General features: G+C 36.1%; 1 protein-coding gene across 1 annotated transcript in view; it reads right to left on the bottom strand.

Annotated features, from left to right (window-relative positions):
- The window catches only part of LOC138705220 (arrestin homolog), a 920,135-nt gene that overhangs the window by 248,004 nt on the left and 647,821 nt on the right, over window positions 1–24,310 (bottom strand). The gene's annotated exons all lie outside the window — the stretch shown is intronic.

Here is a 24,310-nt window from a genome sequence, read left to right as displayed (position 1 = left end):
TCTTTCCATTAACTATATACAGAGTGATTCAGGAGGATTTACCGTCTCTAACGGAGCTTATTTCCGAAGACATTCTGAGCAAGGAATGTCATATAAACATTTGTCCTAATCTCAATATTTTCAGAATTACACTAATTTGAAGTTGTTTGTAAAATACCATTATTCTTTAGTTTTAAGGGTAAAATAATATTACAGATATAAAATGAACTATTCAGCAATATCATTTCTTTAATTAGCTAGTATTCTGAATGAAAGATGAGTGGAACGGAGAAAAATTCTCTCCGCACCGGGATTTGAACTCGGGTTTTCAGCTCTTCGTGCTGACGCTCTATCCATTGAGCCACACCGGATTCCCATCCCGGTGTCGGATCGAATCCTCTCAGTTGGGTTCCCTCTGGTGGCCTACCCTCATGTATTGCGTCATAGATGTATGACAGTGGCACAATGTCCACACATGTGCAGAGGTGCACTCGTTATGAGTGACTAAGTGGCCGGGATCCGACGGAGTAAGCGCCGTCTTAAATCACTAGCAGTCTTACTAATAAACCGTGTATAGTTTTTATACGAGACTTATGCAGATTTGAGACAGAAAACGTTACTAATAAACCGTGAATAAGCTATGGACGTATAAACAGGCTGTAACTATACAATGGGAATTGCTTTGGAGTAGTTATATACACGAAACCCCTTGTTTAAGCGTTGTATATAAGGAAAAAATGGCAGCCCCTCTAACAGCTGTTCGTATCGACTGTCATTTTATGATGATGTTTACCTTGTAACCACAGAAGAACAAACAAAAGATCATAGAATTATTAGAATAATATTGCTGTAGCTTGTACTCTTTGACCAAATTGTAGTGTGGTAATCGATTAGAACCAGTTGTACTATCGATATTTAACACGCCACACTAGAGCGCTCTACCGGATGCAGTAGAGAACCTCAGATATTCTATTACCTTTCGTAACGAAGTAATGACGAAACTATGATGTAGCTTTGTAACAGTTATACGTATGTAGTGATTATTAGTAAGGAATTTACACACGACTTATAAACGAGCTACTCATTGTATAAGTATAAGACAGTTAAACGTCTGTATATAGAGTTTTTATTAGTAAGACCGTAAGTGATTATTTTTCGCATATTATATATTATTACAATGTACCGAAGTGCAGATGATATTTCCGTGCAGAAATTCTGCGTCATCATATTGCACCTCTGCACATGTATGGACATTGTGCCACTGTCATACATCTATGACGCAGTGTATGAAGGTAGGCCACTAGAAGGAACCTAAGAGGTGGAACTTAAACTGAGTGGATTCAATCCGACATCGGAATGGGAATCCGGTGTGGCTTAGTGGATAGAGCGTCAGCACGTAGAGTTGAAAACCCGGGTTCAAATCCCGGTGCCGGAGAGAATTTTTTTCTGTTCCACTCATCCTTCATCATATGGTGACGCAGAATTTCTACACGGAAATATCGTATGTACTTCGGTACATTGTAATATATATAAAACTTTGTTCGTTTTTATTGAAATATCCAGTGTGGTCTTATATAGACGTTCAGCATCATTGTTCCATGTCACAGGAGTCCCACCAAATGTGTCTAGCGTGCAGGGTTGAAATTGTTTAGAAGGTTAGGAAAGGGAGAACAAATTGAGTCTAGGTCAAATGCCGAAGATTTCACTTCCTGAATCTGTCGAGTAAATTATATGAGATTCAAGAACATATGGCACTTGTACCAGGGACATGGAATTCTTATCCAGAAAAAAAGTTTAATATACGTATACATACATACATACATACATACATACATACATACATACATACATACATACATACATACATACATACATACATACATACATACATACATACATACATACATACATACATACATACATGCATGCATGCATAAGCACAGCATAGGACAGAATAATTCACAAGAAATGTTGTATTTTTGGAGGAAGAATTACACGTAATATCTTGGGTAGAACTTACAAATTCTAACTTGTATTTGGTGATTATTATGGAACACAGGTCACGAATTACTTTCAAGTAACAGGAGTAGAACACTTAGGGCCGATTGTATAAACCATTTAATCTTAGATCAGAGGTTAAATTGATCCTCGTTCTAGCTGAACTTGGAATTTTATGTTGTATAAAGTCTAATCTGAGATTAATTTGTCTTAAACTAAAGTCAACTTTGACTGAAGAAATTTCTCCGATTAAGTTAGATGATCCAAGTTCAGTTATTTCTTTTCTGTTTGAAATATACGAGTGGCAGATTGTGCAAAAGGAATAACCATTATTATTAATAGATATGGTAGGTACATTTATATTTATATATATATATATATATATATATATATATATATATATTCAATTTCTTGCCTTAATACACAAACATTCTTATATTTTATAAGGCTTTACCGCATTAAGCAGTATCAAATAACATAACCTATAATTATATTATGTTTATAACAACCATTAATTGTTAATGGATATGATAGGTACATTAATTTTCAATGAACTGTATTACTAAATGAAAATTGTCGTTTTATAAAGCTTTATTATGTTTAGCAGTATCAAACACCATAACATGATAACAATTTGGAGAACAGTCAACCTTCTTCTTATTGTCCGCTATTATTTACAATGCACAAAACAAACCAGTGTCTCCAACAGAGTATACGGAAAGTCGCCAAAAAGTAATTGGAAAGTCGCTAGATTTCTCATTATCAACAAAGAAAGATTAAATTTTGTCACTATGAGGTGCTAAAAAGGTCGCTAGATCCTTATTTAAGCAATATAAAAGTTAAAAGAAATTGTCGTTGAAAAAGAGTTAAAGTCGCTACATTGGCAACACTGAACAAATCTGTACAACATGGCACGCGCATCACATACTTCACCTGTTTATACGATGTTGCCAGATCCTTTTCACGTGAACTTAGGTTGTATTTGAACCAAGGTAATTTGATCGCAGAAAAGTTTTATTCAATAGAAGAAGTGTCTGAACTTGGTTCACTTTCCGATCTTCGACCAAAGTTGATCTTTAGTCAGGGAGTTTTATACAATTTGGCCTTACAAGTCTTTAACTGAAACGTAGGTTTTCATCGTGTATGGATAAAGGGAGATAAGTCATAAAAATGAGTTTCGAGTTAAGTGAAAATTAAACATCGGACCGTTATTGCAAATAATTTTCTACACAAATAGAACACATCAACGTCTGGCCGCGAAACCAGGTGGCCCGGGTTCGAATCCCGATCAGGGCAAGTTACCTGGTTGAGTTTTTTTACGGGGTTTTCCCTCAACCCAATACGAGCAAATGCTGGGTAACTTTCGGTGCTGGATCCCGGACTCATTTCACCGGCATTATCACCTTCATTTCATTCGGACGCTAAATAACCTGAGATGTTGATACAGCGTCGTAAAATAACCCAACAAAATAAAAAAAATGGAACACATCAAATGCTAATATTCTTTTGTTTTTTTAGAATTTAACTTTTGTATTTGCCTGGGGAACAAAACTTGATTTGCACAAAAAATGACCTTCCCTAACACCATCGTGTTAAGGATTATACCCGTCACTTGATAAGGAATATATCACATTTGGGTCGCTTTTATTCCATTATTAGTTGAATAGATGGAAATATATGATTTGTGTAACTTCTTCCCGACCTCTGTTTACACATAGGAAGTTGTATTTGTGTAAATATGCATGCTTTCCAGATTGGATACCTCGAAGAAAGGTAAGCACACGTCAGGGATTCATGAAGCTTTAATCCCATTGACATTCAAATATCGATCTAAATGCAGAAGACGTCCTGCACAACCTAGGCGCAGTTAACGTAACAACAGGTTGTGACCTTATACTCAGTTTGATCTTCATGCTACTAACAATGGGTTACTATTAATAATATTATATATTTTTTATTACATCGAAGTTGCTTCATAATACAAAGACATGTACCCTAGTAAAAACTGTGTTCAGGCAATTGTTAATGAAAAGGATTTCACAGGAGTTAGTTTGCCTTTACGACTCAGATTTAATAAAATTTAATTTAATAAAAATTTATTTGAACGATCATAATAATGGTACACTTTTGGTTCGCATTCCCGACGAAGCAAAAGCTTGTGGCCGGGAGTGGAGTTTGCATCGAATAATGAAAAAGTTATATTACAAGTTTAAGCTTACACTAAAATAATTATTTAATTGTTTAATTTAAATAATCAAATATATGTAAGCAAAAGTAAAGTGATGAATACCAAAATAATAATAATACAAGAAAGAATAATATAAGAAATACAATTAAATTATATCAAATATATCTAAGCAAAAGAATGTGATGAATATCAAAATAATAATACAAGAAATGCAATGAAATTATATCAGGCAAAACTAGAAAGTAGAAGAAATAATAAATGAAATGGAAAATATTAAATAATACAATAAATGCAAAATATTATGCAATAATATAATGGAGTAATAATTATTATATACATAAATGATATTTTAGTTGTAATTGATTTATTGAATTTTTAAAGATTCCTAACTTAGAAAAATATTTATAATTTTTCTCGATTTAATGGTGATAATACACATTGACTACTTCATAGTAGTCGTGTTAATATTCAATGAGGATGGCCAGATCTCATATAATGAATATGGGATGTATTAAAATGTTTACAGTTATCACAAACTGTTGTTCAATATGGGCATAAAAGCCATTTAAATATGTGCTCCTGCATACATGACTTACATAGGTTTAAATGCAGGTAGTAGGCCGTAAAAACAGTACAATGAGAGGAGTTCAACCGGCACCGTGGATCGTGTCCCGGCATAGCTCAGTTGGAAAGAGCCCTCACCGCGCAGAGCTGAGAGGTCCCGGGTTCGATTCCCGGTGCCGGAACGAATTTTTCTCGAATTAATGGTGATAATACACATTGACTACTTCATAGTAATCGTGTTAATATTCAATGAGGATGGAGAGACCTCATATAATGAATATGTGATGCATATATTTTTTAATTTCATGTAAAGAAAAAATTAAAAATAACAAAAGTGAATATAGGTATATATAATAGAATACTAATCAGTGTTTAAAATCGGTTGAAGTGCTTGCTTTTTAAATAATTTATTATTGGAAGTTGCTAATTTTGAATGTTTTTAATGAAGTTGTTATACAATCTCGGGCCGAAATTTGAGGCATGCCTTAGTCCTGGTTTAGAATTGCATTTGGGTTCAAACAAAGGACATGATATAATTCGTCTTCTTGTACTGTAACCATGGTCATGATAATAATTATTATTATTATTGTTTTTGTGGTAGTATTTTAATAGGGTATATAATGTCATCATCATCAACAACAATACGATTTGGGCCCATTGGCCCGTTTCGTCTCCATAGCAATATTAAAATTGGTCTTTCCAGCGTTTTCTAGGGCGTCCGATTCGTCTTCTCCCTTGGGGTTTATAATGGTGTAGTCGGTATGGAATGCGAGTTGGTTCCATCCTACATATATGTTCATGCCATTTATTCCTATATTCTGTGATAGTTTCTGTAATATTTGGCATATTTAGTTCCTGTCGTATGTCTTCATTTCGCTTATGGTCCAATAAGCTATATCCTGCTATTGGCCTTAGCAGTCTCATTTCAGCTGCTTCTATTCTCTTCATTTGTTGAGTTGTCATACACCATGTTTCGGATCCATAGGTTAATGTTGGAATCGCCATTGTTTTGTAAAATTTTAAAATTGTGTCAGTCCTAACTTTCTTCTTTAGTGTTCTTTTTATCGTGCCAATTAACTGCTGGAATTTAGAGAGCTTCCTATCTATGTCGTTAATTTGTTCATATGATATCATGCAGCCTAGGTAATTAAAACAGTTCACTTGCTCTATGATTTCATTATTAATAATTATTTTTGTTCTTAATGGCGTTGTTCCCTTAAAACCCATCACTTTAGTCTTTTTAGTAGATATCTGAAGATCATATTCTTTGGCGATGCAGTTCAGTTTAAATAAAGCTCGTTGGAGGTCATCTTCTGTAGTTGTAAATATAGCCTGATCATCAGCAAACAATATTGTATTTAGAGGTGTATTGGTTCGGTTAAAAATTGTTTCCATATGTAATAGCCACCTTCTGGTGACGTCGTCAATGTATAAATTAAATAAAACAGGTGATAAAGAACACCCTTGTCGAACGGTATATAATGTAATTTGTTTAATATTCAGGACATTGAATTCTTTGTATATGAGTCGTGTATGATAATCCATTTTTTTCTTTATACAAATTTTTATTATTCTCCTCTGTAATAATATTGCTGCACGTCTGTTGCTGCATTGGACCAAACTACGCGTAGTACCTGGCATGGAAAAAAAAGTTATGTTTTATTTAACGACGCTCGCAACTGCAGAGGTTATATCAGCGTCGCCGGATGTGCCGGAATTTTGTCCCGCAGGAGTTCTTTTACATGCCAGTAAATCTACTGACATGAGCCTGTCGAATTTAAGCACACTTAAATGCCATCGACCTGGCCCGGGATCGAACCCGCAACCTTGGGTATAGAAGGCCAGCGCTATACCAACTTGCCAACCAGGTCGACTCTGGCATGGATGGGTAGTTGTTGCTTCTCTTATGGATTATAATTTTTCAGATTTAAGTGTACATCGCGGTGACAGTAGGGAGTGAAGAAATTTATAAAAGGAAAAACTGCAGTGTACCAATAGAACATGTTCCACTTGGACTTCTGTGAACTTGAACCCGAGTCTGCGGACTGGAACCCAGTGCTTCAATTGTGGTTTTCATCTGTCAGCGTGGTTGTGTTATGGCGTAGCTTTTTGGTGCTTGGAACGAATCTGTTGCATTGGTCTCATTTCCCAGCGATACCCACTTGTGTGTCGGGTGTGGTTTAGGGTCGGGTGGAAACAACGTGTAAATGCAGCTGACAACGCCAACAGCCACAGTTCCTCTGATCCTTAATCATTTCTGACAGGGTCATAGGTCATTTTCTAACCAATAACTTATGTCATCATTCAATTCCCTCAGTAATTTCATGTTACACTTAATAAGGATAGCTGCGTATGTGCTATCATGTTAACAGGGACAATCTCACGTTAGCTTAGTCGTTTGACGGCTTCTTACTATTGGATGCCTGAATTCGAACCAGACTTACTGTGAGATTGTATTGAAAACATCGGCAATGGGACAAGTTTTATCTAAGTATCTCGGTTTAATTTTTTTCCCCTTCTACAGGGACGTCATTTTATTTTTACTAACATTTCTAATATTAACCTGGCTATACCTTTGGATTAACGTTGAGAACCGGAAACACTGTTTGCTACCCCTTTCCACGACTGGAGTTCGATGAAACTGGCGTAAAATACAAACAAATCACTTTACTAGGTATAGGAAGGAAGAAAAGTAGTTCATCCATCTACGTAAACTAGGAAATATTGCGATTTTGAGTTTGATAATTTTCATTAGGTTTTTGTTTGATCAAAATACAGCATTGTATTAACAATAAGTGTTTTTACTCACGGACTGAGCTATCCATGCGGACGTATTCATTATGCAGTGTATATTATACTGTCTACAGCACATTAGCGTACAATATAGAGAATGAAGTTAAATTAAAAAATAATCGTAATATGGATATTTAAACACATTTTTGAAAATGGTGACTATTGTACCTAATTCCACTTACCAGTTTTGTCCCTCGTACTAGTAACTCATGTTGAAATAATTCTGCACCTATTCTATAAAAGAGTATCTTACGTACTGTAAATTCAGTTTTCACTTCTGCCTGATCGGAAAAGATAAAATTACTCAGACATCCTATCTACTGTTCGTCCAAGTGGTTTTGTCGCAGGGTCGTAGAAAGGAGGGAAATCACGTGACTGTTAATTAACGAGGCCCTTTTATTTAAGTTATTTTAAACAGTTGTATAATATTACCTAGACGTCCAATTCCTAACAGAAATTAATGTTTTCAGAAAAGAGCTAAGACAGCCCAGCCTCTAGCCTTTGCAGATGGGCGAGCAGAAGCGGGTGGGGGGGGGGAAACCGGGATGCGACATAGGCAAACGGACGACAGTATCTGTGGGAGAATATTCTCAATATTGAAAGCTCTTTCGTCACTGGAAAACGCGAACATATTTCTGGAACGTACTATACTCACTAACTCAGTACTGTTTGTGTTTACTATGACCGTAAGGCGACTTTGACTGTATACGCTTGGTTCTATGTGGAGAACGGTGGAAGTTTACTAGTAGACGGGGTGGAAGTGAAATATATTACAACTCGGGTACAATATAAATTGAAGTAAAAATAAAATGATGCCCCTGTACTATTGTTCCGTGGTTTTTATTGGTTAAGAAAGTAGCGAACCGAAAAAAAAATTGAATACCATAATTTGTGATGTTCCACAGAAAAAGGTACCTTAGGGTGAAGAACATCCATATTCACTTTTTAACATATTCTCAAAGAGGATTTCATGCTAAATCTATGCTGTTTTTCAGAAAAATTCTGTTTTAAATCGATAAAAAGTTAAGTTATTGAACTTGGAATATACAGTTATATAATCATTAGTTTTTTTTAATGAACTCGGGTTAAAATTAATATTCAACTTTCTTACCTTCATCCACTATCAATTAAATTAAAAATAATTCGCCTTATTCAGAATGCTGAATGCAGTTGTAAAGGTTAAGTTTGTGTATAACAAGTCCTGAACATCTGCAGAGGAAAATGTAAACATAGGCCTAATGTTGCGCGCGCTTCTACCTCATGCAAGTTAAGTTTTACTTTAACTTATGTCGGATGAATTGTAGAACGGTTGGCTACTGCGTTTGACTCCCGACAATGACCATACTAAAATTCATCAGGATTTTCTGATACCACCATTGTAATATCTTATAGACAAAATGTTGGCTTCACTCAATGAGCTGGTTCTACTCAGGACATATAGGGATATAATTGGTTTCTTAAGTTATGGTAAATTAAGATTCAAGAATAAATTAATTACAGACAAAACTAAACTTGACTTATTTTCAAAATGAAGATGTTATATTTATTACTTAAATCGAATGGGTGCTGAAGCAACTGACGCCATCTTGACAAGAATCTTCTCTCAACTGCCTAGATTCTATTTCGATTCTGTCCTCTGATTCATCAACAAAGCGCTTTTTTGTGGTCTGTTACCGGCTTTCCGACTGTGACGTCACAGGACAGGTGCGATGGGCTTTAGGATGTTTTTGATTACATAACATTTAAGATGTCATCTTAATCATACTGCCCTAACTATTATAACTAAATGTATTCTGTACAATACATGAACAAGTCGCTTTGTTGAGATTTCGCATAAGAGAAGAGTCCGAACAATGCCTGTTTTAATTTAACCAATTAGAATGCATGATTAATTTCACTGGACCAATTTAATGAGTTCAGGTGTGATTTATGGCGCAAGGATACGTTTATGGAAGGCGGTGATAGAATGCCCACGTGTCAGCTATTCCCATCAGCGTCCGTACATACACAGAGGAGAATCGCTTCGTACAACTGTTCAACATATTATAGGGAGGATGCAACTTGAATACATCGCCAGGAAGTCAACTTTTCAGATAATATAACTATACATGGGTTTCGGAGCATAGGTGGCCCCCTTTTTCAGCTGTACTACCTCTCCTCTCCAGGCAGCTTCCTAGCTTGAGTTATCTGTACCCTGCACTCAAATTTTTCACAAGCTTTGTATTTCCTGGTTGACATAGCTGGAATACATTCACCCTGTTTTAAAACACTTCTTGGATTGTTTCGAAATCAATTTCGAAATGGAAAATGTGCTACAGGGATTGGTTAAGCCATGGGGCACAACAATACTACCATCTGAAAATAGTACATTATGCAACGAGCCTATAATGGTAGTAATTAAGACGCGAGTATGTTTGTTTATGAATCTCGCTTGCGCTCGTTTCATAATTTTCATACCAGCGTCTTAATTATCATTATAGGCAAGTTTCATACGACTTTTTATGCTCGACCATATTTCTAACTTGAAATTATTCATAAGTATTCATGTTATGGTTATCTAAGTGAGGAGCGGAACTGACCTTCTAAATTGTGAGATGTGCGCAGACACGAAAGTATTGATTTTTTTTCCGAGGAACGAATGTCATTGACCTTGATATAATCTAGAGAATAACATGAACATTAATCTTGATATAACCTGGAAATTGATTTACAATTGAAAAACTAGATGACAAATTGAATTTATTTGAATATTATTTACAATTAACGCTAATTAATATAGTAACAGAACATAACCTTCTGCGACAGTATTGGATTTCCAGCCTCCGTGACGTTTCGCTAGTTGTCTTTCCATTGCATATCCGAGAATAATCGATACTTGCGGTTTTATAATGCTACAATGGTGATTTCTCATTGGCTGAACAACTGAAGTGTAATGAATAGGTGTACTTTAATGAGGTGCATTAAAGGACTACTACCAGGTGTATAATTACTACATTTCGGCATGGTCGAGCATAAAATAGTATAATTGAAAATAAAGAGAATCACTCTGAACAATCGTATTTAAAAAACTTCATTTTGTACTTTATCAACAAAATTAATAATGATAAGGGTGCTCAATGTAATCTAACCAAATAATAATGATAATATTATAAGTAATGGAGGAAGAATTATGATGTAGGCTATTATGATTTAAAAAGAAAACCAGTAAATATCTAGGAGAATATAAATCAGGGAATTGAAATTGAGAACTAAATAAATTATAAAATGAACTGAACATTACATAAACTAACCAAAATTTAATAATCAATGAAACTGAACCTAACATGATGTAAATGACTGATCACAAGTTCAAGAAAATAAATAATTTTGATATCACAAAAGATTGCTGACTGCATCAGGGAAGATAAGGTCTCTTTTTCAAATAATTCACCACTATAATAAAAATGCTTCTTATAGTATGTGTTACTCGATTTTTGAACTGTTAAGTACTTCTAGTTGTTCAGAAAGGATGTAGATAGCGTTTGCTGGCAAAAAAAAAAAGAAAGAAAATGAGAAAATTGTACCATACTGTCGACAATTTGTCATCCTGTAAAATTTATTCGGGGAAGCTAAGATGCCTTTTCCTTTGGAACATCACGTTTATTTTATTAATTATTCAAGATGGCACAAAGTTATTATTCATTCGATATGTGGTGGAACTTGCATTGAGGTTCATAATAATATGTGTTTATGTGTGAAAGTGTTGCATAAGTATTTGGAATTTGTATTAACGAAGCCGTAAATAGTTTAAATTTCTGAAGTCTGTCACCTATATTTCATACGTATAATGAGTATGCGCCACTCCGTACATTACACACATACACATCCTGCCATACTGCGTGATATTAATTGATAAGTGTATTCCGAATCTCACAATAATGACGTCACGTTGCAGCGAAATAGGAACAAAACTGCTGGAAGGATCGATGGCTGTCATGACGACTGTATAAGTTGTTGTCTGTGCTACGCTAGCAAAATTTTGCGAAATTTCCGTACTGCCATCTCGTTCAAAGAAAAGAGAGCATAAACAATTTATTTCTTGAACCGGTAGTAATAACTGGTCCGTTGACATGTTCGCTCATAAGCCATTAACATATTGTTTTGATGTTGTGCTCATGACAAACAATACAGCAGAACTAAAGCAGAACACACCGCCATGACACAACAGTGCACGATGTCATTCGTGTGCTAATTCCCGCCCTATACAAGAACCAATCAGATTCACTGATGGCGGCTGATGGAGACTGCCACCACCTCTGCAAGCTGATAGCACCGGTGCGACACCGGTGGAGCATCAGTGACTCCATCGATGAAATTCGGAACACCGTGATGCCATCAGATTGCTCAGCGCTGAGATTCGGAATACGCTCATAGCCTTTCGCCATTCTGGTACACTGTTGAACTCTCGTCACGATGTTTGGGGGTTTGAATCAACTAAGGTTTGAATCTTCGGTGCTGTCAATAGGCTTATACGTTGTCTTAGATATTGACGCGAAATAGTGCTGACCTCTCTTCAAAGGACTCTCACCGCATATTCATTCAATGTCATTTCGAAAAATGTCAAATTTGGAGCTAGTATAAAACATCGTTAGAATTGTAAGACTTTGACAGTTTATTGAAGTTGAAAGCATTAAAGTTCCAACTTAGATTGCGAATTCTGACTCAACGAAGCGGGTAATTTGTGATGGATAGGATATTATTGTTTCGCCACTAATTTATTAATGTTGTCATATCTTCTGATAATAGAGTCTGAAGTTGAAAATAGACGTTAGATAAATACCAATTACGCATTGACTTATAGAAGTAATGCCCACAGACAAGTGCCAGCAGCGTCCGAATACTTAATGTCGTGAGAAACAGTATACAAAATAAAACTGTTATCCACTTGCGAGACAAAATGGGAATGTTCGTGACTCTTAAAAGTTTGGTAGCAGGCAACAGTATCTTTCGCTTTTATCTTGATTGTGCATACTTTCATAACAGAGTAAAGAAGTGACAGCATTAATGAAGTCTAATAATTCATTCTCCCTCACTAAACAGATGGAACGACTTCGTACGTATTTATTATAAGCACAATTGGCCTACTGTAATTTAGGTATATGAATGATACTTTACGGGTACAGTTACGATTTAAAGTATACAAAATGAAATACCTACGTATACTGTCAAACTGTGTATAGGCTACCTTGACGGGTTAGTTCAAAAGGGAGACAATTCAAAATTAAACGTTTTGATAGAACTGCATTTTAAAGCTTCATGTTGTTGTGAATAATCCAGTTAACACACTCTAATTTGAAACTTATTTTATATATAAAACATCACTAACAGAAATTGGAGTAATTTCAATTATCCTTAGATTTTTCACAGCAACATGAAGCTTCAAAATTGAAGTTTATCAGAACTTTAAATTTCGTGTTGTTTTCTTTTGAACTAGTCCCTTGATCTGTTTTCATAATGAAGTTAGGGTCCGTTGTTGAGACCTGCGAATAAAATCTAAAATCCACTCTGACCACGTTAAAAGCATTGCATAGAATGATGGATCTTACTACATCTCACTATTTCTAAGAACACTGTTGTTCGGAACATCATTCCAAGATGTGTATTCAAGAATAAATAATAGTCTAAAAGAAAGTAAAATGTATCTCCTATACATTATATGAAAGACTTGGGGGCATGGAGATAGAGCACCATGCTTTCTTGACCTCGGCACTAGAATGAGGTGGTGTGGTCGACACCACGCTCCGAACGTCTTTTTATACTCGGGAAAAACCGGAACTCAATTTGATAGGCTGAATGGATCTCGGGGCCGTTCTGGACGTTTTGGCAACGAGAAAATCCCGTTACCACCTGGGATCGAACCCCGGACCTTCCACTTCTTGGTCAGTCGGTCCACCAAATGAGCTATACAAGAGTCTAAAGCACAGGCGGGCAAAATGTGTGTTGTAACAGAAAACAAACTCTGTGATCGCCGTGAAGTCAAGCTACCCCCCAAGCGAAAAACAAAACCAACCGTAGATATCAGTGCTGTATTTCTTGTTCCTCCCAACTTGTTGTCATGCAGGCTGCATCAATTGCTCCTTACATTTTGCACGTCTCTGGTCTAAAGAACCAAATATTTGAAGGAGTTTGTGCTTTAACTATTTACGATACAGCATAAGTATGACATCAGTGTGGTCGTAAAAGGTATCCCTCTTATAGGCCATGGGGGCCCACATGGCAGCAGGGAGTTAAGTCTCTCACATTTTCTAGGCAATCGGATGTCAGTCCTACGTGTTTGCCTCGTTTACTTTCAAGGAAATACCGTTGTTACTTGGTATAGTCTGAGTAAACTTCAGAAGTATGTGCGACCAGGAATATTAGATCCATGGATAAAATCCATGACCCCATCGGGAATCGCATCCGCCATCTTCCGACTAAAGCCTTGGTTTTTCTGAACCGACGCATGCGACGTGTGAGATGCGAGGCCCGCCTCGCACTTCGCATGCATCGGTTCTGAAAAACCAAGGCTTTACGCTACCATGCGTCCCAGAACAGCAAGGGTTAGGTAATAAACTATGTGTAGGCCTAGAAACAGCGTTTGAATCATAATGTCCAATCTTTTTGGGTAGAAAGAGAGACGTCAATCAGGAGTAATTTGAGAATCGGAATTTTTGTTCGGAAACTACTTGATTAATAGTGTTATGACTAGCAGGAAACCATGCAAATCCTCTGGGAATCTATAAACAGATCGGTAATATCTCTTTAAAATCTACATGATTTTACTGGCGGCAGTGTTTTTACCGTTGTGAAACTAAATTGTCTGTAGACAATACAGAGGAACTCTTAGGTAGAACTTTTAATTGCTTGTGACGCCATAAGATCGACAGAATAAACATTAGTGGGCGTGTCAGTTCTTCATGTAACGCTAAAACGTCTCTGTACAGGAGGGCTCCATTTGAAGTACCTCAGCTAAATGTAAGTAAATAACGTTGCAAGGTGAAATCTTATGTTCATTCAAGTTTATTATGTTCGATAAATCCGTTCCGCGCCTGCTGTTACCATCTGCTTATCCATAGCCTACACAAATATTCCCTATATAAATCTACATAAAAATAATACTAGGGTAACTGAAATTCAGTCACAGATTTTAATTATTATACTTAAGGAAAATGTGTGGCGACAGGGTTTAAGTGAAAGAGAATAATTATGAAAAATGATACCACTGAGGAAAAGCCCCTTACTGTAAAGTTTGAGATCTAATGTTGTTTGTAATGGTGCTGCGAGGAATCTTTGTGCTGAAGAGATATACATCGGATCTCTCTCTTCAATATTTTGAAACCTAAAAAAGTTCGGAAAAAGTTATGGGAACATTTACATGAATTTTGAAACTTCCACAATTTTAGTCCGAAATTTGTTAAATTTAAATACAGGATCGGGCAGAATGATTTCCCTGGTTTGAAATGGCCGCAGTACAGGTTTCTTGATAGTTGCGCTTGACTGTCGCATACCTTTGAGCAGTGGAAGCCATACCATTTCAGTTACCATCGTGGTGTGAACAGGTGAACATCGGGCAACTGCTGATTGTACACACTTCTTCCTTTGTTTGCATTCCGCATCTTCTAGAAGAAGGGGTAGGAGTGGCTAGTCTTACCTGTCCTCTATTGCTGTGTTCAGTTTCTGTAAAGCCAGTGGCGATACTGTACAAACAGCACTAAAATGGGACGCAAAGGAATAAGTACGACATTTGAACAACGCCAGCTCGTGATTTTTCATCACGCAAAAGGTCGCTCTGAAAGACAAATTGCACAAATGTTGTAAATGTGCAAAAGTACAGTTCATGATATCATAAGACACTATCAAAAAGAGGACAGAATAGATTCTACATTTCAAAAAGATCTACCAGAAATTCTCATAAAAAAAATCAAGGTAGAACCAAAACTGAGTGCATCGAAACTAACCGCCTAACTTAACCAAGCAAGAGGATAGTCTGTGCACCTGAAATTGTGCGTAGACACGGTAAGGAAAGTCGAATACAATGGAAGAGTGGCAAGGACGAAGTCGTTTATTAGTGAACTCTCACTCTGAGAGAGGAACATAGGTTCAGGGTGTTTGAGAATAAGGTGCTAAGGAAAATATTTGGGGCTAAGCGGGATGAAGTTACAGGAGAATGGAGAAAGTTACACAACACAGAACTGCACGCATTGTATTCTTCACCTGACATAATTAGGAACATTAAATCCAGACGTTTGAGATGGGCAGGGCATGTAGCACGTATGGGCGAATCCAGAAATGCATATAGAGTGTTAGTTGCGAGACCGGAGGGAAAAAGACCTTTAGGGAGGCCGAGACGTAGATGGGAGGATAATATTAAAATGGATTTGAGGGAGGTGGGGTATGATGATAGAGACTGGATTAATCTTGCACAGGATAGGGACCGCTGGCGGGCTTATGTGAGGGCGGCAATGAACCTTCGGGTTCCTTAAAAGCCATTTGTAAGTAAGTAAGTATAAGTACACGTAAAGAATTATGAAAATTGGTGACGGAGTGTAATATTTTCAGATGACAGCAAGTTCAACGTGTTTACATCGGATGGAAGGAGATATGTTTGGTGGAAACCGAATGAGGAACTCAATCCTAAGTGTATAAAACCAACCGTATAACATGGTTGTGAAAATGTCATGTTACGGTGTTATTTTTCTTCAGCTGGAGTCGGAAAAATGGAATTTATAGAACACACAATGAATCATATGAACTATTAGAATACCTTGAGGAATAATTTACACAGTAGCGCAGAGAAACTAGATATCAGAAATATCCGTTTGTACCAGGACAACTATCCGAAATATAGGCTTGTAATGTGAGGGCTTGGCTACTTCATAATTGTCCAAAAGTGATCTCCACTCGACCTCAGTCACCTGACCTCAATCCTATTGAGAATTTGTGGGAGAAACTTGATACCAGGGTCAGGAAATTTGAAAGAAAGAACTCAGGAGAAGACACGGAGAACAATGGGACAAAATTGATCGTGAAAATACGGAAGAAAAATTAGTTGCCCTCGTGCCGAAGAAACTGGAAAGTGATAAAATAGAATGGACATCACCAAGTACTAGGGCTTATTTCTTAGTCACAAGTGTGAGCTTATTTTTTTTTTATTTTATTCAGTTTTGTTTTATATTTTGCCCGAATATTAAAGTAGCTGTGTTAAATGTATAGCAAAGGAAAAAAAAAAAAAACATTTCAGTTAATGTTATATTCTAATATAGAATTATTGTTTATTATGTTATGAGATCCATCACAAGTAGAAGTTTCATTTTATTTCTTGTGATACAATTTTATTGTATTTAATTTCTGTGAAACCGCATAAGACTGATTTAATAGCAGTTGCCCGAATATTTAAGTGAGCCACTGTATGTATCCAGTGCCTTAGAATGAGACAGTCTATATAGGCTACATACTACAAAACGTTACATTACAGAAACGGAAAAGTGTAAGGTTTAGAAATGTACATAAAATACTATATTTATGTATTTCACTGTAAAAAAAAACACGGAATACAGTATCCATATGCAAATAAACTACAGTCGCCAACGTAGGTTTAATTTTCAAAGTAGAACTATATTACTTCTGAACATGCATTTTAGCCTACTTACAAATCCGGGATATGCATGCAAAGACGATAAGCGATTGCTCTTGTCTATATAACTTAATGTAGATATGAAATCTTTCTTTGCTTGCAATGGGTACGAACATTTTCTATGTTATACAGTTTTTACACTCAGTTGTTCAGTTTTTATTACATTTCGAGTCACGCTTGCGAATTTAGCCGTTTTCTCACGTCGGCGTTTTACAGTCGATAAATCATAGGTACGAGGTTTATGCGCTACACCATATCTCAACTCACACCATAATGGCGGATATATGGACGCAGAAGTAGAAGCAATTCCAAGTTGATGGCCTTATCATGTTGCCGACTATGTTTATTGTCATGTTGGTATTGCGAAGTGCCTGCCTGCTTGCGTTAATAATGAACAAAACACTATCGTCCACAATTAACCTTTACACATAAATGCAGGTACTTTGCAGTCTTACGTTTGAAACAATATGCTTCTGGCGTGGATGTGAATAGTGTATTGGTGCTTAAGAGAGTTGTTTTTAAAGAGAAAATGCGTTCAGTTTCACTAAATGCGGCTGTGGAGAATAGTAACTCTCCCATGCACATTAGACGCGAACAAGCTTTAGTTTAATGTTAACCTATATTATTGCATGCAGATTTTTTTACATCTATTAATTTACAGTTTAGATCTGAAAGGTGTTTGTTAATTTTATTATACCACCACTCTCCAAGCTTATTGTTGTGGAAATTTTGAGTATAAAATTTCATATTGACATGAATCTGATTCTTAATAATTTATTATTTTGATTATAGCTACCAGAGTGCTGCATTGGAGTTCAATCACTCGCTTGAACTCGGTCGAATGTCGCACGCTCGAGCGAGATAAGATCGGTCGTGATACGCTCGTAATAAATAGAAGCACAGTACAAGGTCATCTCACCGACATGTCTTATCTTGTATGGAAGGCAACAGATAAGATACACATATGTTTTGTTCACACGGTAAAAATAAGGCTTTATTTTCTCCGTTTATGACCAGTCAATGGAACGTACCAAAGCAGTAACATGAAGTTATAAATAAAATAGTATTAAAAACTTCGATGTACAATTATTATTCCTAATTAATAATTATTCAATATTTGATTTACCACATATATAATATGATAGGTCTATACATAGTGTTCCGCCTATATAAGCTACTGCGACAATGTAGAAACGTTTTACAAAATATTATTATATAACAGTAAATTAATAACAATATTAGTACAGAGATAACGTCACAGAAAATATAATAAAACTAATAATCATGCTGCACAACTGTTACAGACGCAAAGATTGATACACTAATTATTAAAGACTTACTACTACTACTACTACTACTACTGCTACTGCTACTGCTGCTGCTACTGCTGCTGCTGCTGCTGCTGCTGCTAGATACAGTTCTTGCATTATCGTGATTGTGTTCTCCGTTTATAATAATTGCATTTACATCCAATAACATCTATCAGATATGGCAAAAACAAAATCACTCGTGTGTGGGGGGGGGGAACATTTACCTACAACATTTATATTACATTTTAAAGCAAGTTTTGTAGTTGTACTATGGAGAGGTTAGTTAGACACTGCAAAGTTTTGAAATGATAAACATCTATGATGTTACTACACAGTTCATCACTGTAACAAGAACGAATGTCTAACGCTCGGCTTATACCGTTCGAGGATTTATCGCTCGCGACAATTTTACCCATCATGCATGTGCGCTACCTATCGGATTATGCTATGAACTACTTGGCGCTCGAGCGAAAACGTCTGCTGCAAACCTCTGATAGCTACTATTCATCTTGATTACACAACCTTTATATCACTTAGGTTATATATATATACATATATATATATATATATTTATGTATTTATTTATTTGTATTAAATTCCAACAAATTTAACGCAATAGTTCCTTCAATATTAATTATTTTCTTATTTTGTAGAAATAATCATCCGTAAATTCAAAATGCCCCTTCCGGGACTATAACTGAAATTCTGTTTTAAATTTTTTGTCAAGGATTTACATTCCATAATTAATAAAACTTCGCATTGGTTTTAAAATATGAGCACTGTTGAAGAACGTAAACAATTTTCTTAGTAATGGAATAATAACTTTCACGTGTTAATAGAACTAACGTATTCTTAAACTTAGTTTTATTAACATGTGATAGTAATCACTGTTGGATTCCTAAGTGATATAGTGTTAAAAATTGTGTAATCAAGATGTATTAAAATTTTCATTTAGAACAATTTGTTTTCGTCCTTAGTTTTTTTTTTTAAGTTAAAAATTAACTACTCGAGAAGTACTTAATCAAGAGCCAATTCCATGCACAGTTTTGTGTATTGATACACAGGATGATTCACGAGGAAAGGTAAAAAATTTAGGATGTGAATTCTGAAGTCATTCTGAGTCAAAAAGTTCATATGAATATACGTCCGTTTTCGAACGGATACGGAGATATGGCTCTTTGATTTCACAAAAACTTCTAAGATTCCATTTTACTAACTCGCATTTAGAGACAGATAACGGACAAATTTAAAGTTTATATTCATGTATGCATACATACCTAATATTCTAGACGTCGGGGTCGATGTTTTCGCACATGTTCAAAGGTACCTTCTCCTGCTTCAATGCACTGTTGCGCTCGGGCGTGAATCGAGCGGTAGAGTTGCACGTAACTGTTCTCTATGCCGCAACCAAAATACGGTCGATTAGCGCCTCTCTCATTTCCTCCTTTCTTTGCTATACCAAGTCTTTCATCCAACCTCGTAGATAGTAAGTACTCTTCGATATGGTACCCTTCTGTTCGGATAGTGTCGTTCATATTCAGCGACGGCACGCAAGGAACTTCCATCACAGAAACCATAAACATACACAATATCGGCGTATTCTGTAGTCGAACATTTATAAGACATCTTGAAAAACACAACAATACTTCCGATAACTGTACCTGTATAATTACTGTATTGTAGGTAGCTGACTGGACTGCTGTGAATTGATGATAGTGTAGGGCCTGTAGGCTATTTGTGTTATCTGCGGGTTCTGTGTGATTACATCAGACAAGGGCAGGCGATTGGATATTTGTAATGCCCCCCGCCACCCGGTTTCTTCCTCTTATCTACATCGTTCACAATGCAGATTCCAATATTACGTCATTCATTGCGACCTTGACCTTTCTCACGCCTCGTCTCACGTCAGCAGCGTATGGTAATGTCTGATTCACATTGGGGCGAGACGTTTTACCAAAAAAATGCATCTAGCTCCGCCATCGTTCGAAAACGGACCTATGTTCATATGAACTTTTTCACTCAAAATGGCCTAAGATATCGTATCCTAAATTTTTTACCTTTCCTCGTGAATCACCCTGTAAATAGAGAATATTCGTGCAAAATTGCATGTAACTTGGAGCAAATGGAAACCGCGAGGGACCATTTGTATGATGAAAAATGTCTTTTGAAAAAATGCAGTTTATTAAAAAATGTTGATTTTTTTCACGTAGATTGTTTCAGAACTCCCCAGTACCATAGCTTTTTCCTTTCTTCTTCTTCTTCTTCTTCTTCTTCTTCTTCTTCTTCTTCTTCTTCTTGGCTTCCTTCTTCGTCGGTTTCGACATCCTCGCCATCCTCTTGGATTCAGTATTTTACCTCTTAGTCTCATACAGCCTCCTTTTGTTTCGCCTCGCTGCAATCTCTTGTGTTTCTCTTTGGAAGACCCTCCTGTCTGACATTGGTCTTGCTGTGTTGCATGGCACTGCATCCCTATTGTATTCTCCAACAACATTGCCGATTGCTATGTCCAGTCTCTTTTTGAAAACAAAATTTTTCTTTTGACATTTTCGCCGTATTGAAACGTGCAAACTTTCATTTTCATTTTGGGTTGATTACTGTGATATTAGTTTCTATAAACATCAAAATACGACAGAAGAGACAAGCTTTGAAGCATCTACAGCGAAAACAGGGAAATTTGAATATGAGAGTCGAAAAATAAAGACATTACTTACAATTGAGGGAAAGTGGGCGTTACACGTTTTAAACCCATTCACGCGGCATTTAATAAATGGCCGACAAGCTTTAAAAATCTCGGATGGAGCCAAAATATAGAACAAAAACGTAGACAAATATGTAAAGTCACCATTTATATAAAAACCAAAAATTGAAACTTTTTACCATTTTGGTAAAAATTCAGTCCTAATGTTTCTTAACAAAACATAAAGGCCAGTTCATTCCTTGACAAATTGAATGCCACCTGATATTCTGTCCTGTCATTTATATGGAAGTTTTCTGTAGAAATTTGTGCCATTTTGCTCACAAAATTGCACGAGGTGTTGAAGATTTTTATATTTCTCCACTGACTATCATCATTCTTTTCGTGTAGTCGGACGACATCCAGCGTTCTTGTCGTGTATAGCATTTCTATCATTGCATGAAACTCGCAGACTAGCAGCATTCTTGCCTTCACATAATTAATAAATAAGTCTATATTCTAATATATATGATGTTATCCTTGACTTACTTTCGATAAAAAAAAGTGACAACCATCATTCTTGCAGTGGACTCTTCAATTGTGCGTATTTGCTTGGTTTCCGCACAAAACCAATCCGCGGAAAGTCTAAAATTCCACAATCAGTATTCCCAACCTAACACACATAACAATTTCCCTCTTCTTACCGCTTAAGTAACATATTGATTTTACTGCTTTACGCTTTTAACATATTATTTTTAGAGACGTTCAATACAGTAATAATTATAAATTGGAAACTTACCACTGCAATTTCACCTAAATTGCACTGTTAATTATTGTTTTTAAATATTTGCAAAAATTAAGTAAACTCTACAACTCCACTAAAGTTATTGAATTCGTGATGCAAGTAACATTAAGGAAGCCGTGAAAAAATCAACAAGATTCCAGACTCATCATAGACTGGGGAGAAAAAAAGACAGACGTATATCACGGCCTGCTGGAGTAGCCTATAGTAAACACAGAAAACATTTTAAAGCAACAATGTTGAAGATAGATATTTTTGTTATGCAAATTTGCCGTCATTGAACAGAAACCAAGATGGAGATTTCATTGCAACTAATTAGAAATTCCTCTTTCAGGTATGTAATAAACGATCTTCGCACAAAATAATGTACGATACACGAGCGGTATGTTTGTTTTCATGTTCTCGGAAATTAAAAAAGCTCAACTACGTTTCGCTTTTTCAATCTTTTCCTCGAACATGAAGTCGTCAACATACCGCTCTTGTAACGCATGTTACTATTGTCACACTTGGAAGATTAACTTACCAACTGTTGAAAATTGGGTTTCGTTAAGAGTTCAATGTGACGGTAAATAACTTTCGCAACTTATGCTGTAGGTGTATTGTAGCAAGAAAAACTTGGACTAGCTCTGATATAACCTCTCCTTTATACAAAAACTTAATTGTTTTTCTCACATTTAAGATCTTAAACCGGAATCCACTGGATTACAGTAACAGTGAAATTGTATTAAAAATTAAAAACACTTCATCTCTGTAATAAAATGTAAAAGTTTATTTTGTAATGTGAAGTTTGCTTAATTTTTGCTGAAAAGTTCGATTTAGTCTCTTATAGGCTCTTAAATCTTTTTAGCTGTTTTAGGACCCATAGGTTTTAATAGTGATGTTACAAGTGACGAATAAAATAGGCTAAAACCTAAGGATCCGGAACTATGGATTGTCAGTTGAAAAAGATTTGGATACGTAAGTAGGTAAAATACACGTTTCGATATCTTGATAGATTATGTTGCTCTAGATATTTAGAGAGATAAATATACAAGTATATCTAGATATCTACACATCTGGTTAGTCTGTATGGTGATAAAGTCTATCTCACGTAAGCAAAAATGAGATTGTCTTTGGAGCAGATGAGGCCGATATTTATAGGCAAGATATTATGGGAGTAAATGTATATATTTCAGAACGATGCGTTTAATATTGCATTTCAGTACTTCCATTTCTAAATTTTTCCGTACACAAAATACTGCCATTATAAATTTTGCCGTAGGGCCTACACGAATATAATGCTAGTTCTAAATTTTGTCGTACACGAAATACTTGTAGTCCTTTTTTATATTTTGCCATTTGTAGTTATATATTTGCCGTACAAGGAACACTACTCCAATTTTTCCGCATGAAGGACGATGTACATTGCTATCTGGTTATAAAGACAACAACATCAGGATCTCGTACGCGATTTCCTAAGATTTACAAACTATTATTGACTTTGTAATAACTGTTACTAATCGGCGTGTCCAATGCATTATTTTAATAATTCTAAGTGCAGATTTCAAAGGGACATGCGGACATGAATGAAGTCGTTGAAGTGCCCCGTGAATAAGTGAAAAAAAAAAAAAACAAATTGTGAAATAACTTAAATTTTACGTGAAACGGGTGGACAGGCGTTTGTGCCGTTACATGAAAGGGAAATAGAAGTGCACGTACTTCATAACAAATGGAGGAGAAACTCATGCGACGAATTTCAACTCTGTCATTGTAAAGGAGTTAACCCATCTTTAAAACTAGTTTAGTTTAGAGATATTCGTTCATTCGTTTTGTACGCTGCTGTACTCGCCAGGTACACAAAAGACAGACGGCGCGGCACGTGCCATATACTCTGATCCGAAACAACTTCACTTTTCCTTAAGTCATCCCGCATCCACTATCTAGTTATAACGGAAGTCGTAATCACGGCAATACACTTTATAGTTATTTAATTATTTGACGAATCCCGTTCCTACTCCTATGAGTGTTACGGACCAGACTTAGAAACCTACAAGTAGTGAATCTCCCTGGCTAGCATGGCGCAACATAGGATAAACCCTGGACAAGGGGGACACATCTCGTACCAAGAGGAGTGGAATAAAATTCTTATTTTCTGCAGAGAATAGAAGCTGGTTCCGCAGTATTCAGTTACAAACAATACGGGTATCATCTGACCTACTCAGGACACCAATAATAAAATACATTATATTAAGAAAAGGTATTGTGTAATCGGCCTACTTCATTCCAATTGACAGCCCTGGCCCCATCTTGAAATATGACTTGATGATGGATGAAATGCGAATATACTAATATTCATTGATGGTCGACATCT

The sequence above is a fragment of the Periplaneta americana genome, chromosome 8, assembly GCF_040183065.1.
Source record: "Periplaneta americana isolate PAMFEO1 chromosome 8, P.americana_PAMFEO1_priV1, whole genome shotgun sequence".
NCBI classification, from domain to species: domain Eukaryota; kingdom Metazoa; phylum Arthropoda; class Insecta; order Blattodea; family Blattidae; genus Periplaneta; species Periplaneta americana.
This window is presented reverse-complemented; position numbering and strand designations above follow the sequence as displayed.